Here is a 16,148-nt window from a genome sequence, read left to right on the forward strand (position 1 = left end):
GCGGTTGAACCTAAAATGAACTGATCGTGTCTAAAGTTCAGTCGAAGGACAAAGCAAAGAAACAAGTCGGCACAAGAAAGTCAACAAAAGGAAAATTAGACGCCGAGCCTCCCGCATCTGATGTTTCTAAAATTTGCTGCTGCCGATCCTTCCCAGGAAATCAGATTGAAGTTCAAGTCTTCAAGATCGGAAATAAAGAATTGTCAAACTCCAATCTCGTTCAAGCTATTGGATCAAGACAAGTACTAGAATTCGAGAAATAAAGACGAAACAAGAAACTTGATGAAGGTTTCTGGACATACTCAATCCTAGAGGGAGATTGCAGGAACAATATTCTATATAATATTAGGATTGTGTATGTCTTTATATTTGCTTAAATGTCAGTGTAATACGTATCTCAATATGCTTATTTTGTAAGACAAAATATAAAAGTTGGAGAAATGAAGACCCTATATAAAGGGTCACTTAACCAATTTCTCCACAACCCTTCATAATTCAAAAAACACCTACTTGAAAATAAAGAGATTTCTTTCTACCAAACACCCTCCACCTACCTAACTTTCTACCTTTCTATCTTTTGTTCTTCAAAACTAACATCCAAGATCCGAGTGTTGTTAGTGATTTCCGATAGCTAACAACACGGATTGATCCGAGTAAAGTTGTTAGATCCATCCAAAGAAACCTACAATAACAATGAATAAACAAGTAAATTACCTAATTTGTATCGTGTGATAGTGTGATATTGTTGTTGAAAAGGTAACATCTATTACAATTCATTTCTCTAGTATTACTAGGTTTATTACAATTTATAATGTCTTATTTTGTGTTTATATTTTGTATTTTGTTAATTTTGAATGTTGGTGATTTGGGCCACTTGCTTATATTGACTAGGGCCATTCAAAGCGCCCGTCACTCGAACTTGTTCGCCACTCGTTTGAAAATTCATCGCTCATTTTTTTTGCTTGATTGTAAACGAGCCGCTTTGCTCGGTTATGTTTGCAAACGAGCAAAGCAAAGAGCAAAGGTCCGCTCGGTTTGGTTCGGCTCGAATATTTTCTAATTGATTTTATATATAATTATATATAGGTTAGCTCGATGGGGTCGAAGTATTTTGTTTAAACTTAAATATATATATATATATATATATATATATATAAATATATATATATAAAATTTAAGTTTAAACAAAATACTTCGACCCCATCAAGCTAACCTATATAGGGCTGTAAACGAACCGAACGTTCGGTGAACTGTTCGTGAACCGTTTGGCGGGAAGTTCGTTTATTTAATAAATGAACGAACATGAACACAAAATTTTTGTTCGTTTAATTAAATGAACGAACATGAACAAATGTTCGGTTCGTTCATTTATGTTCATGAACGTTCGTTTATGTATTAATAGAAAATAATTAAATATTATCTGGATATGTCATCAGCTTAAAGGTTTTATATTTGTTAATTTATGTGTTTTCAGATTTAAGTTTGTTTATGTTTGCTTGTGTTCATTCACATTGGTTCATATATGTTTATTTATGTTCGTTTATCTTTGTTTAGTTACGTTTGTTTAGATTTTAAACAAACGAACACAAATGTCCATTTTTAAATAAACGCATATGAACATAATTTTTTGTTCGATTAATTATAAAGTTAAATGAACGAACAAGAATATGCCCTTGTTCGTGTTCAATCAATTCATTTACGGGCTTTCAATATTCACATTGATGAATACATCGGTCTTAGTCTCTAACCTCTACCGATTTTATTTGTGTTTGTTTGTGTTCGTGAACCGTTCGTGAACACATTAATTTTCTTAATGAACGAACACGAACATAAAATCTCGTTCGTTAAGTGTTCGTGAACCGTTCGTGAACACAATATTTTCTTAACGAATGAACATGAACAAGGCCTTGTTCGTGTTCGATCGGTTCGTTTACAGCCTTATATATATACACACACATATAATTATCTAAATGTGAAATAAAGCCCATTATAATCCAACCCAACACAAAAGCACAATATAAATTACAAAACAAATCAACTAAAAGGTAAACCCTATGAAATATACAATCGTTCTCTTCTCTCTTCCTCTATTCTCATTTTTTTGAACCCAAATTCAAAATGGCCTCTCGTCCGCTCTGCCACATGTCCGTTCCGCCACTCATCCAATAACCTTAATCAAAGCGAAGATGCTAAAATGCGACAGTAAGTTTGTTATCTCGTATTGATGTTTAGTTATATGCCGATCATTTAGGATGCTTTTGTTATGTCTACTTGAATTTCTAACAAATCTCGTACTTCCCTAAAGGATTGAAAAGGGTGGGCTGAATTTACCTTGAGATTTAGTGAAGAAATTTTTTAGTTGCCATTTCCTATTTCCTTTGTCTCTTGACTAATTTTCCTTTGAACTTTTGTATCTTGGCTCAACTTCTTATTGGGCCTTTGTTTTTGTTGGAATGCAAGTTTGGCTTTTTCAAAAAGAAAACGTAATAAAAAAATAAGCTTTAATAGGTTAAAACTTATACCATTGACATACTATTGTGCACTTGCTCGAACAAATTCAAGTTAAAATATGCAAATGATGTTTTAATTTGATCTATTCTTTTTTTTGTTTTGCGAGATTCTTTCTTGTGTTTGATGGATTTTGATGAAGTTTTGGTTGAATTAGTTGTGTAATAAGAACTCAAAGGTACAAACATAATAATATATTTTAGTTCTCTCTTTTTTATTTTCTATGTAACGCATAATAAGTATGGTTGTTTATACAAGAAATGATAATATTATGAAATTTGCTTAAAGTTGTAGAATGTCTTCTTTCAACGAATTAATTGGTGGAATTGGGAATAATGATCATGTTGATTCAAGTGATGGAGAAAGTGTGGATTTAGTTGATGAAGTTAGACATGAGTTTAATGAGCTTGAAGTAAATGATGCCAATCAAGATGGCTCAAGACATAGGACTCTATCTAATGTGTGGGTGCATTTTCTAGTTATTATAGAAGAGTACAAAGGCAAAATGGTGAAGAAATGTATTTGCAAACATTGTAAAAAGAGATACTTTTTTTAGTGTTGGACGTGACGACATCTCTTAAGCGACACATGGCCCATTGTCAGTTTATCCAATGAATGATCTTAAAACCAATTGTCAAAAGGTATATCTTGATTATTTTAGTTTCGAAACACCTACTGTATTAACAATAGGTCCAACATTGACAATTTTGTTTAGTATTGACACTTATTGTATTAACATGGAATGAAGGTATATCTTGATTATGTTTTGTTTCGAAACACCAACTGTAATTTGCATTTGTTATCAATTATGAAAATTTCCTTTTCACTTTTTAACAGGAAACATATTGTTGAAAGTTGGCGCTGTGAAAGTGTGAGTTGATTGCTTGATTAGGGCCTTGTTGTTGAGCTTATTTAGTGTTTCGGTTTGATTTTGAACATGTTGAAATTATTTTGTTTTGCATGGTGTTGTTTTAGACGTATTAAAGTTATTATGTATTTGGTTGGTGTTGATTTTGATGTGTTATTTGTTCAGTTTAACTTGAATGCTGCATACACTTTTTTTTAATACCCTCGTCACCTACTAGTGAGCCTGGGACGCCCGATTTCTATTTTGATATCGAAAAAAGAAGACAAGACCGATTCATTTGTGGGTTCCAGTCTTTTTATTATTATTATTATTATTATTATTATTATTATTATTATTATTATTATTATTCGAGCCAAATCTAGCATAACCGAGCCGCTCGGTTGTAAACCAAGCAAGTTCGAGCAAGGCTTTTCTGCTCGTTTCCTTAAATTCAAACCGAACCGAGCCGCTCAGTTTTAATTCGAGCCGAGTTCGAGCAGATGCCCGCTCGATTCAGCTCGGTTCGTGAACAACGCTAGTATGAACGTTTGGGCTAGTTGATGGAGATTTGGGCTGCTACTATGGGCTTTAGCTGATGTTGGAGGACTGGCCCATCTTTGGCCGACTCTTCTGGAGTTCGTATATGATCAAGAAAGCTGTCAAAATATCTTAAGAGATTCATTCACTTTATTATATTCATTCGTCTCTACGAATTAGGGTTTCATAATTGTTGATCTTATAATGCCAATTGTATTTATTCATATCATCATGTTGATAATATGATCTTGGTTCTTAAGTTTTGTATTTGATTTTCAGTGTAGTAAAACTCAATTGTATTGATTACTTGGTTGGGATGTTATGAAGAAATCATTTGGTGTTCGTGACAGATAATTAACAGAAATGATAAATGGAAATTAAAATGAGCTAAATACCTAATGTCCTAACAATGGTAAATAGCTATTTAGCAATGCATGAAGTCTTGTTTGAAGGTGGGTCGTGGTTGTTATTTTATCGTTTCAGTTTTATTTGTTTTTTGTGTTTTTACACATTTAAGATGAAGATTATTTCTTTCGGTCCAAATCCAATACACATATATAACATTGGTTTATAAAATTGGATACCCTATTCTTTTGGTGGCCCTAAGCCCTTGCCTAACTTTCTAAGCCTATAGGTCCGGCCCTAACAATAGTGTATGTAATTAAATATATCAGATTATTAGTTATTATATATATATTAATATATATTATTTATATTACAGGTTTATTAGGAATAAATTAAAAATGATGCATAAACTAGTAATTAGTTTTTTCAAATATTTAGTGTTAATATAGCTTGATATGCATGTTTTCGGGATTAATTTTTCTATAAGTTTAGCAGATATATTGTTGAAAACAAAGTAGTGTTTAAAATAGGACACTATGACGAACCTAAATTTAACCAAACAACATCGATACCGTTATCGTTATTATTGAAACCGATATAGGTATTTGTATTTATGGTTTTCTATCAATGTAAAATATGCGTTAATGTCCTTTTAACATATGACGACTTTATTTTTTGGAATTTTTTTATTTGCTATAACGAGTGTCAATATTGTAATGAATTGATAACGATCGATATAATAGAAAATCAACTATTATGCTATGTTTGGTATGTGGTAATGGAATAGGATATGGAATGGAATGAGCGAGGAAATGGAATGGACGAGGTAATGGAATTGATCATTACCATTCCATTGGCATGTTTGGTTACCATGTGGGAACAACATGAATTATTAATTTTTATTATTAGGTAAGCTAGAAAAAGTCGGAATAAAATAAAAATGATAGTGAGTGACGGTGGAATGGTGGTGTTGGGAGGCGAGCAGTAATGGTGGTGGTGGGTGGTGGGTGACGGCGGCGATGGGCGGGAGCAATTGGCGGTTGTGATAGTGGGTGGTGGTGATGGTGGCAATAGTAAGTGGCAGGTGGCGGGCGGTGGTGATGGCCGAGAGCGATGGTTGGTGGTGGCGATGGTGGGTGACAATGGTAGGTGATGGTGGCCGGTGGGTGGTTGGTGGTGGCGATGGTGGACGACGATGGTAGGCAATGATGGGTGGTGGCAGCGGAGGTGGGTGGTGGTGGTGTTGGGTAGGAGGTGGTGGCCGGCGGCGGAGGTGGTGATTGGTGGTGGCGGACGACGAAGGCGGTGGTGAGAGGACAATGGGTAGTAGTGCTGGGAGGGTTGTGGAGGTGATATAGTGTGAAAGATGGATGAAATGAAAAAAAACAAGTGGTAGATGGAATGAATTTAGGGTGTTTTAGAGGGAATGAAATGATTATGGTAATGGGTGATTTTATTCTATTGACAACCAAACATATTTTTTTCATTCCATCATAATGGTCCATTCCATTCCGTCTCTTATTATGCATACCAAACGCTACCTTACAGTTTAAAACAATAAATACACAAGAAAAAAAAAACGAGAGAGTTATTATGAAACCGTCATATCTTAACTATTTAATGATCTCAAAGTTAACTTTTTTAATTAATTTTTAAATATAATTCCATCCATGAAGAAATGCTAAATGTTGACATCCCAACTCACTTTTCTTTTTTAAATTATGAACAAAAAGCATGTATCACTTTATAAATAATGCGACGACACGACAACGAGAGATATAAAGCATTTTCACTATATTTTTATTATTATCATTAATAATTTAATGTTAATAACTTGGTTAAATACATTAGATTTTGTTTAACACTCATTTTGTTTGAAGAGTTTAAATTTATATTTTAGAAGCCAAAAAATAGTATGATTGTACTTATTGAGTCGAAATAACGTCGTGATCTATACAAATGAAGATGATCGACTGTGAGTTGTGCATTGTATTCACTTGTTTAGCGGTTGAATTAATTTGACATAATCAAGCATCAACTCAGGCTTAAGCAATAATAACAACTATGTTAGTTATACGTGCTACATACGAGTGAAAAATAAAGGAAAAACATAATATATATATATGTGTATGTTATATATTTTAATAAATTGTAAATGTCATATTTATAAGAACATATATTTTTACATAATTAAATTTAACAAACAAGTTAATTGATTTTGAACAATAAGAATAAGAAAAAAGAAATATAAATCGTTTAAAGACTACACAATTTGTATATTGTGAATTATTAAAGGTCAACAATTAAATATAAATTGGTTTATACTTGAAGAGAAGATATATTTATATATGTTAAGTCAAAAAATCTAACACAATCACCATTTAAGTAAAATTGGTGTGCATCTTAGTTTGAAACATAAGATATTGGGTTCAAATCTTGTATCACATAATTATTTATTTTTTAAAATGTTACAAAATTTTACTACCATAGAAAACGGGTTATAGTTAGATTAGCTAGATGCGTTGGATCATCTTTCTTTTATTTGTTGATTATATATTTTTTTAATAAAATTTTCAGATAGACTATTAATGACAAATTAGATTTCTATCAGTCTTAAATAATGTAATACCAAACTAACTAGGGGTGTGCGTAAGTCGATTTGGGGCGGTTTTGAGCCAAACCCATAACCACTGATAAAGATTTTGCGAACTTTGCGCCACTATGTTTCTCCGGGTTATATCGTCGCTGGATGGAATAACCACTGATAAAGATTTTGCGAACTTTGCGCCACTATGTTTCTCCGGCGGGTTCTTCTGACTCTTGCCGTTAGTTGACCCGACGCTGACTGTTAATGGTGAAGGGTAATTTCGTCATTGCACTCTTTTTTCTCCCCTGATTCAATAAAACCCCCGAATTAGGGCTATTTTTCGCATAAACCAAATATCGGCCAACGTTCGAACATTGAACCCCTAATTTTTCCGATCGTACTTCACATCGCACTTCACATCTGCACACATTGCAATGCTGACCTCGTATTCTATTAGGCCGGACAGTGACTATTGTGACCCGGAAGACCTATATGGTAACGTTTTACTGTTTGCTCAAACTTTTTATTTATTTTCTTGTATGTTGTTAACGGGCTGAACGGTTGTTATATGTGAAAATTGTTCACATGCGTTCACCATAAAACTTTTTCATGGAGGGTATTTCGCTACCGAGGGGCAGAGAAGATACTAGGGGGGGGGGGGAGATAACTTACGTCGATGAAGTTCAAGTTTCAGAATTTTGTAAAAGTTTGTTGGTTGGAATACTTTGTAAGTTACAATATGGTTGCGGTACAACTAGTTGTTTTCATTACAAACATCCGCGTGTCAGTTTGGATTTGGGTTTAAAGCCATTGATTGAAGATTATCATTTTCAAGATGTTTGTGATATGGTTAGAGGTAGTGATGGTATAGGTAGTCACATTATTGAGATTTTTGTAGAACATGGCAGGACTGGTGGTGCTGAAATTGTGGTATATAATTCTGGATTTGTATCTGGTTTTGAAAGTGTCCATGAAGTGTGTGGTGAAAGTGTCCATGAAGTGGGTGGTGAAAGTGTTCATGAAGAGAGTGGTGAAAATAGTTCTAGTGATGAAGATGATGACAGTTATGATAGTGATTGATCCGATGAAAGTGATCCTGAGTATACGGCCGCCTTTCAAACACCCTTGGAGGATGTAGAAGTTGACATGAGGTTGTATAAAGCTATTGTAGATTTTGATGTGGTAGAGGTAGTATGTGATTATATTAGTGATATTGATGGTTTAAATCCTTGCATGGATACCTATGAGAGCTCTGATGATGAGGGCTTGAGTGTCTTGAATAGTCAGCTAAAAAAGTTCAAGGGGAAGGAAAGGAATAATGATGATGAGTGTCCATTTTTTGTTGGTCAGTTAATACCATCAAAGGAAACATTGAATGAGATGGTTAAGAGTTATGCTCTTCATGGCAGAAGTGATTTGTATATCAAGAAGAATGATCCTTTAAGGTTTAGGGTGATTTGTTTGGGGACCAATCCTAATTTGGTTGCTGGTGAGGGGCCAAACGTGTCAAGTCAGGAAAAGTTGAAGGTAAGAAAAAGGGATATGAAACCCACTTGCCCTTAGACGCTGCACATCTCAAGACAATCTGTTGAGGATAGTTGGTGTGTGAAGGCCATTCCAAAAAAACACGAGTGTCTCAGAAGGAGAACAATTGGCCTATACACAATGTCTACTATTGCCAAAGAGATTGAGGTTGAGCTATAAGCCACCTCCAACTTAGCTGCCAAGGAATTGAAGGCCAAATTCCAGCAGAAGCATCAAGTACAACTTTCTGAATCCAAGATGCGAAGATCTAAGACAATAGCCCTGCAAAGGAAGGATGGTGGCCACACCAAACAATACACCCACCTTAGATCCTATATTGATGAGCTTCTTAAAGCAAACCCAGGTAGTTCCATTAAATTAGATGTTGAACCATGTGCTTACCCTAACCTTAAAACAAGTCAATTTAGAAGGATATATGTTTGTTATGCTGCTTTGGTTACATGATTTTAATTGCTTGGTAGAGAACTTCTTGGGTTGGATGATTGTTTTATGAAAGGGAAATACCCCGGACAGATTTTGACTACTGTCGGGACGGATGGTAACAATTGCTTGTATCCTGTTACCTTTGCAATAGTGGAAACCGAATGCACAGACTCATGGAAATGGTTCTTAAATCTCCTTGGAGATGATCTTGACTTGCCTCATGATGCCAATTTTACTTTCATAAGTGACCGACAAAAGGTATGTACACTTAGCATATATATGTAATAGGCAAACTCATGTACACTAATTATGATGATTTGAGTGTCATAGGGACTTATTCAAGCAGTTGAGAGTGTTTTCCCTAGGGCTGAGCATCGGTTTTGCTGTAGACACATCCATGAGAACTTGAGGCAAACCTGTAGGGGAGATTTGTATAAAGGATTGTTTTATAGGGCAACATCGGCCACTTCTGTCCCCTACTTCAACATGGCAATGGAGGAAATTAAGAAAACAAATCTTGATATGTTTCTCTGGCTTAGTGAGATCCCGACAGCAAGATGGTCAAGAACACATTTTTCAGGAAGGGTAAAAAGTGATATGTTGCTGAACAACCTTTGTGAATCTTTCAACAAGCAACTTGTTGGAGCAAGAGACAAGCCGATCATTACATGCTTGGAGTATATTAGAGAGTATATGACCATGAGGATTGTGAATGTGAAGAAGATGCAAGCCACTGCAAGGGGCCATTAACACCGCAAGCAACAAAAGCATGGGATGAAATCCAAACAAAAGAAAGCAAATTGACGGTTATGATGGTTGATGAAGTGACTTACCAGGTATGAATATTTGCCTGACTATGATATTACAACCACTCTTTTGTTAATATGCAATTATGTTCATAAGTTAAAAGTCTGAGAAGCCAATGTGTGGTGAATGTGGAGGATAGGACTTGCACATGTAGGAGATGGGACTTGACAGGTATGCCATGGAAACATGCTGTGGAAGCCCTATATGACATAAAAGAAAACAACATGCCTGTCGGTCCATTGAAGAAGTGGGTTGATGAAGCATACTGGTTAGACAATATTAACTCCACCTAAACATGTGAAACTCGTCAATTTTAGGTTAACTCCGTTAATACGAGCTCCGTTAATTCAAACTTAAGATCACACGAACTGTAACGCATATTTCATTACATTTAAATTAGGGTTTAAATGATGCATGACAATCACTACACAAGTAGTCATTCGAAATTTCACCGAAACACACACGAGTCGACTCAAACCGTTGGTGAACAAACGATAAATATTATAAACAAGTACTTGGTATAATTACGTGTTACGTTTATATGTGTACATTTGTGCTTGTATGTATAACATCATATTATGGATGTAATTGACTAGTTATGCTAGAATTAAATCAAACTAGAAGTTTAGGGTGCAATGTGTAACTTGTAATATATTTAACTAATTATATAAACAACTTATTATCAAACCCTATCACTTTCTCCCTCCCTCCCTCTTGATCGACGGCTGCCCCCTCCCCCCTCTCCTCTTGTCGATCGCAAGCACACACCACACACACATAGAAGCATTATTCAAGCTTGGATTGAAGGGTTAAAGTGCTAAATAGATAATTGAACACTTCTTCAATCCATTCTATTGGCTTGGTTGCATGATTAAACATGATAATCATAAACCCTAAATGTCAAATATGTTGTTTATTGATATGCTAGGGTTGTATGCATGATTGTTAATTTATAGGTTAATTGTATGTTGAGTTTTGATGAAAACTGATGCTGGATAGATTCTTGAATTCGTGTTTAAACGGATGTAACTCGATGTTAATGTTGTATTTGGACGTGATTATTGATTCTATGAGGTAGTAGATCGAGTCTAGTTTCTAAAGAGTCTGAGTTTGTGATTAAGATATCTCATAAACAACAAGACCAATGGGGTTGATTCCACTTCTGGAGTTAATATTTTGAGTTAGGAATCTAACCCAATTTGTCTTGCAATTGGATTTGCCATGTAACATGAATAAAAAATAACATTCTGTTGCGCATGATAATGACTGCTGTGTGTTTACTTTGATGTTTTGATCATCGTGAGAAAACCGTATATGATAAAAATATAATAAAAATATAATAAAATATTTTTAGAAACCTAACTCAAGTGTGCTTCTGTGATGATTTTTGGTGATTTATTGGACGTGTATTGATTTATTAAATAGAGTAATCTTGTCGAGTGAAAATCTGCCTGGATAAAATAGCTTCTGAATTACTTAAGTTAACATGAAAAATGTATGGTTGATCGATGTTTGCTATGTGTATGACTTAGTTCCCCTTGTGGGAGTTATTTTACTAGTAGTGTACGATAGTAACGCTTGACACAATATTTGTTCACACATGTAGCTTATCACCAACGTGTTTGTCGATTCACACTTATTTCACAAGCGAAACACGAAACGTATCTCATGCATAAGTTTTATGTGTCGATTCTAGGGACTCACTCGTAGTATAAATACTTAGAAAATCTCATTTTCGTTTTTAGAGCACTAGTGAGGATTTTCTGTGATGCACACATCTCTCGGATTCTTTTTGTTATCTTCGCAAACAGTGAGTTTCACGGCTCTTTTTACTCTTTTTAAACGCTTTCATTAGGGGGAGATAACTGACGTGTGTGAATATATATATAAAAATTTAAGTAAATGTTTCACACAAATCGGGTTTTAAAATAGGTTTTTACCTACAACTAAACCACACACGAAAGGCGAGTGTACCTATCGTTTGTATTAAAGTGTTGGTAAGAACCGAGTATCAATCCATGGACACGATAACTTTCTAGTACTAAATCAACTGAGCAAATAAATCTTGATTTGAATATTTAACTAATTAAACTAGCATACAAAGAAAACAAAGCAAGTAAAAATACAAGAAAAACAATCAATCCAACAAACTACCTATACAAGAATCCACTCTACTAACATGACAAAATAGCAATGATATGGCAAACATCATGAATCTAAACATAAATACTAGATTTCAATAAAGCAACCTAATACTAGAAAATAATCATCATGATGGGTTTTCAATCAAGAGATAAACATAGACTAATTTGTTTGTCAAAACAACAAAGTCTCATAATCAAAGGAAAGCTAGCATGAACAACATTCTAACCACCTAAGATTACACTAAAGTAGCCAAATTCATGAAATTAATATAAACTTATGAAACTTTAACTAGCAAGTCATCACCAAGTCAAGAATCATAACAATACTCATCAACTTTCTAATATTAAGTGTAGGGTTTCATACTCATCAATAATTATATAACCAAGTTAATTTTTACTAGTCATTCCTAACTTAGTAATGTAAACAAAGACTTCATGAACATTCAAAGTTCACAAACAAACATCTAGAACATAGTTTTCCAACATGAATGCCTAAACATTTGCAAAACTAACAAGGTTGTGTAACATAACAAGCATGAACACCATCATTATCAACTTATAAATTCAACCATATTCTTGAAAGAAAACCACTTTACCAAAATCATGCATAGATAATATATCACATTAATAAGAGTTTTAACATTGTCTAGATAGCAAAAATAATTAGCCCATAAGGCTTAATACAACTACAATCAAACTAGAAATAATTTTACAAAACATGTTCAAGAACAAAGGAATGCAAACTAAGATCAAGCAAGGATTGAAGGATGGAATGATGAATCTTGTGTTGGTGGAAGCCACCAAGAATCCCCACAAATTGTTGCACTTGGTTGGGAGAGAATCCCCAAGACTCCACACACCAAAATGAAGTTAAAATGAGTGTTTATAAGCTTCTGAACAAAGTGCACGGTCATGCACAAAAAGTGCATGGCCGTGCACTATTTTGGGTAAGTCAAACTTTCACTTTCGGATTCTCAGGGTTGCAGGTTCCATAAAGGTTCATGGTCATGCACAAAAAGTGCATGGTCGTGCATTTCCGGCACTAGCTAGTGCACTTTCAAAGTTGATGTGTCTTGTTCTCGGCATCGGATAGTGCATGGGCTCGTGCCCTCGGAAGTGCACGGTGGTGCACAAAAAGTGCATGATGGTGCAGTTTCACTTTTGGCACGATAGTAGATGTGCACGGGTTCCAATAAAGGTGCACCATCATGCACATAAAGCGCATGATGGTGCAGTTTCACAGCATGGTCATGCACTTTCCAAGCATGGTCATGCACTTTGGCACGGTATCAGATGTGCAGGGGTTACGATAAAGGTGCACCATCATACTCATAAAGTGCATGATGGTGCAGTTGCTCAACATGGCCATACACTTCCTTAGCATGGTTATGCACTTGATCTGCATGGTCATGCGTTTTCTTAGCATGGTCATGCACTTTTGGCAGATTCTTGATTTTTGTCTGAAAAACGCCATCTTTTCATCGTTTCTTCGTCGGGCGGGCGCCCGGACCTGCAAATTCATAAATAACTCAAATAAGTATCGAATACAATGAATTTGCAAGGAGTTTTACCATAATAAGAGGATAATTTGATGCTAAAAGGTGTACACTTTGTGTTATATCAATAACATACTCCATGCTTTAGATTTTGTTATTCTTTATATATCACTTGTAAGACTAAGTGGCAAACAAACCAACTAAAGTCCTTCATAACATCGAACCGGTTAATATTTGGATAATAGCGAGTCACTGTTGAGTAGTACTACTGGGTTTGACAAACCCCACCCAACTCTAAACTCGACTGTAGGTCGAGTGGGTGTAATCTTGGCTAACACTTTTCCATGGTCGTGGTTGACATGGTGGCAAGGCAATTGATAAACAGTCAGCTTCGGTGTCGATCACTTAGTAACGCATGCTTGATAGGTTAGCTACCTATTGATATATAATTGAGTTAACACTATCTGGTAACGCAAAAGGAAATGCAAACGCTTTAATTTATTTGTATAAACTTGTGAACTCACCAACCTTTGTGTGACACTTTTAGTATGTTATTCTTAGGTAGCCGAGGCTGGCGCGTGGTATAGGACATGCATTCGCTAAACACCATTGCTTTAAAAACTTCGTTAATTTTTATCTTGATAACTTGGGTTTTTAAGTCGTCCTGTGTGGCGCAACTTTTTGGTTTATAATTTACGCTTCCGCATTTCATTTAAGACTTGATGTCTTGTTGGTTTTAAAAACTTTAAATGGTGGTTGATTATAACTAATGATTCCGATCCTGTTAGTTCACACCCTCTGACGGTAAAACTCCGTTAGTGGATTTTGAGGGTGTGACAGATTGGTATCAAAGCGAGAAGAACGACATGACCACTAGCATCATCACCCTCATGAAGGAACATAAATATTTACGAAAGGGCACATAAACCCATGGACAAGAAGCGGATCAAAGATATACCTATTGTGCGCGATTTTCCGGAAGTCTTCCCGGAAGATTTACCAGGACTCCCACCCATACGACAAGTCAAGTTCCAAATTGATTTAGCCCCCGGTGCTGCACCCATAGCACGAGCCCCGTATCGGGTCGCACCGGCGGAGCTTCAGAAGTTGTCCACTCAAAGACATGACTTGTTGGATAAAGGTTTCATCCGACCCAGCTCATCACCATGGGGAGCCCCTGTCCTATTTGTCCGAAAGAAGGACGCGACTTTCCGCATGTGCATCGACTACCGGGAACTGAACAAGGCGACGGTCAAGAACCGTTATCCCCTACCCCGAATTGATGATCTTTTCGACCAGCTTCAAGGATAGAGTTACTACTCGAAGATAGATCTGAGATCTGGTTACCACCAATTGAGAGTGCGCGAAGAGGACATTTCAAAAACGGCATTCAGAACTCGGTACAGTCACTATGAGTTTTTGGTTATGCCTTTTGGCTTAACCAACGCACCAGCCGTATACATGGACTTCATGAACTGAGTATGTAAGGCGTACCTCGACAAGTTTGTTATCGTTTTCATAGATGATATCCTCGTCTACTCCAAGAACAAGGCCGACCATGAAGAACACCTGAGGTTAATTCTGGAATTTCTAAAGAAGAAACTATTGTACGCAAAGCTTTCGAAATGTGAATTTTGGCTTCGCGAGGTTCACTTCTTAGGATATGTGATCAATGAGAGTGGTATCCATGTCGATCCAGGCAAGGTAGAGGCCATCAAAAATTGGGAAGCACCTAAGACGCCGATTGAGGTGCGAAAATTCCTTGGACTGGCTGGCTACTACCAATGTTTTATCGAGGGATTTTCAAAGAAACCCTCACCTCACTGACACACAAAGGTACTATGTACAATTGGGGTGACGCGCATGAGTCTGCCTTCCAACTATTAAAAATCACACTCTGTAGTGCACCTATCCTATCCCTCCCCGAGGGAACAGAAAATTTTGAGGTGCATTGTGACGCATCGATACAGGGTCTCAGTTATGTGTTAATGCAACTCGAGAAGGTTATAGCCTATGCTTCTCAACCACTACGGATCCACGAGAAGAACTATACGACCCATGACTTGGAACTCGGAGCTGTGGTGTTTGCTCTTAAGATATGGAGGCATTACTTGTATGGTACAAAGTTTACCATTTACACCGACCACAAAAGTCTCCAGCATATCTACGATCCGAAGGAGCTGAACATGCGACAACGTCGTTGGGTCGAGCTACTTAAGTATTATGACTGTGCCATAAAATATCACCCTGGTAAGGCCAATGTAGTGGTCGATGCTCTCAGCAGAAGAGAAATCGATTAGCCTAGACGAGTGCAAGCATTACAACTCACGATTGATGCTAACTTACCTGATCAGATTCGTGATGCTCAACTCGAAGCTTTGAAAGACAATAACCTCCCATCAGAAACTCATGCGGGGCATGGACAAGCAGCTTGAAATCAAATCGAATAGGGTGGTCCGATATTTCGAAAACCGGATTTGTGTCCCTCGATACGGAGACTTGAGAAATCTGGTGATGGACGAAGCACACAAATCCTGATGCTCCATTCACCCTGGCTCAGATAAAATGTACCATGACCTAAAGGCACTTTACTGGTGGCCAAACATGAAAGCCGACATTGCCACCTACGTGAGCAAATGCTTGAGTTGTGCTAGAGTCAAGGTGGAGTATCAGAAACCAACGAACTATTACAGCAACCAGAACTCCCAACGTGGAAATGGGAACACATTTCCATGGACTTCATCATGGGATTACCCAAACGCCGACGGGATGCGATACCATCTGGGTGATCGTTGACCGGCTGACTAAGTCTGCGCATTTCCTAGCTATCAAGGAATCAGACAAAATGGAAAGACTGACTCGCATCTACATGAAAGAAGTAGTGTCCAGACACGGAGTGCCTATCTTAA

This window comes from Bidens hawaiensis, unplaced genomic scaffold (genome assembly GCF_021521415.1).
Source record: "Bidens hawaiensis isolate Kalapana, Puna unplaced genomic scaffold, B.hawaiensis_p1.1 tig00016266_1, whole genome shotgun sequence".
Taxonomy (NCBI): Eukaryota; Viridiplantae; Streptophyta; class Magnoliopsida; order Asterales; family Asteraceae; genus Bidens; species Bidens hawaiensis.